Raw genomic sequence first — 2254 nt, 5'->3', positions numbered from 1 at the left:
GCCCCTATTCACGTGGGACTCACCTGTCAGTTCGCCCCTCCCATATCCCACGCGCGGCCACGCTCGACCGCCGCCGTCGCGCGCCCGCTCGTCGCTGTCGCCCACCCTCTGCGGAAGCGGCCCGCCCCCGACCGCCTTGCCCGCCCATCTTGCTACTGCACATCTCCATTTCTTTTCCTCCCGATGCATCCCTCTCCTTCTCGCATCTCTCTCGGTCTACACAGCAGGATCTCAATTTTTCTCTCCATCTCTCTCCCTCTCCCCTCGATTCCTCTCTCTTGGCTCCATGCCCGAGCTCGACGCGCTGCCTGGGCGAGGCCCCGGAGTCTCCTTGGGCGAGCTCAGGTGGCCCTTGGGATAGGCCTGCGGGGCTCCATGATCGAGCTCGCACGCGCTGCTTGGGCGAGGCCGAGGCTCCATGGCCGAGCTGAGGTGCTCTCTATAGCACGGAGGCCCGCAGCATGGCGTGAGCGTGGGTGAGCCCAAGTGCTCCCTCGCCTAGTCTCTGCCCTCGGCAGCCTCGGCCCGCAGCGGCGGCACGCCAGAGCAGGAGCGGTGCTACTGGCCCAGTCTGTGGCGGCGGCGGCATGCTGGAGCAGGGGAGGAGCTGCCGGTCTGCGGCGGTGACGGTGGTGGCACCGCCTTCGTCTCCTCTTCCCAGCACCTGATTGATGAACTCTGCAGCTGTGGGTAGAACAAGAGAAATCAAGAACATTTAGTGCCGATTTGTTTGGATCAAAAAGTGTTTTTTTAGTGTGCTACCAAGGCTATGGCTTGGCCATGGCCATGGCGGCAACGCTGTGGCTGCGCGGCACGGCGGCCGGGTGCCGCTGCCGTTCCTACTTGTGGTGGAGCTCAGCCCCGCCTCACGGGGTTGAAGTTGGAGACGACGACGGCGGCGCTAAGGATGGCGACGAGCACGACCCCGCTGGAGACGATGCTGAGGAGGAAGTTCTTGAGAGAGGGCGAGATCCCTGGCTGCGCGGCCTCCGCGACCTCCGGCAGCACTAGCGCCGCCGCGGTCGCCCACTCCGTGGACGGGCTCTGCGCAGATGACGCCCGAACGACGGCCACCCTGCTGGCCGGCCTGCCACGGGGCGAGACGCGGAGCGATGACGCGCTGCTACTGCCGTCGGCGCGGAGGGGCTCCCCGAGCGGCCACAGACAGAGACGCTGTGACACGGAGGCCGGGGACGCCGCGAGGAAGCGTGGCCGGGCGCGGCAGGGAGGCACAGCCAGGGACGCCCGAGGAGGCCGTCGGAGCTGGCCGCCTCGCCCCCTTGCGGGCCTCCATCGCGCCCCCCTTGCTGGAGCTCCGCCGCGGCCGGCGTGCCATGGACCCGCAGCGGGCGGCCGCCAGGCCGCACGAGCAGGGGTTGAGGGAGGAGGCCGGCCGCGCGCGCAGGTGACGGGGAAGGACGGCCGGCCCGGCGCCTCGCCTGCGCCATGGAGGCTCGTCGGTGTTTTGGGGGGCGGGGGCGGCTCGCGGCGCAGCTCGCCCACGGAGGAGTCAGCTCGCCGACGGGGGAGGGAGCGCTGGGCGGAGGTGGAGGTGCAGGCGACAAGGAGGCACGGCGGCTCGTTGGGGGCGGGCTGGCGCATGGGGGGCAGAGATGGGAGGCTCCTATTACTAGGGGCTTGGGCTGCTAATTTGAGAGCCCATCTAAAATAGGAGTTCATTTAAGGTGTCTTCTGGAGTTTGTTTTCTCTCTAAACTCTCAAAATTTAGAGTAGGGGCTCAAGCAGGGGCTTGGACTGGAGTTGCTCTTAGGTCCCTATACTCTCAAATTGCAGATTTGGCCCCTTAAACTTGATTTCATGTGACATCTAAGTCCCTATACTTTCAAAAAACATATATGGACCCTTAAACTTGGCTTCGGTTGTCATCTAGGTCCATATAATCTAGAAATACAACATCATTCTAACTATATTGCAAAACTTATTGTTTATAAATATAATTTAAGTGTGCTCAAATAAATTAATTTTTTTGCTTCGCATGTATATATAATTTTAATGAGTATCAATAAACAAAGCTTGATGATTTTTCACTTCTGACACAATTCATGTCTTGCTAGGTATACTTGATAATCCTGCTCCATTCTTGGAACATTGTGCAAAAAATTAATAAGTTGTAGCTGCACTTTGCAAACCAGAATCAAAGGCTTAGGAACACGCCATGGTAACAAAATGTGTCAAAAAAAAAAGAAGACAATCAAGTAATGGCTTGCTGGAATGCATAACAATTTGATCTTAT

This window comes from Panicum virgatum, chromosome 3N, assembly GCF_016808335.1.
Source record: "Panicum virgatum strain AP13 chromosome 3N, P.virgatum_v5, whole genome shotgun sequence".
Lineage (NCBI taxonomy): Eukaryota > Viridiplantae > Streptophyta > Magnoliopsida > Poales > Poaceae > Panicum > Panicum virgatum.
Note: the sequence above shows the minus strand (reverse complement) of the source record.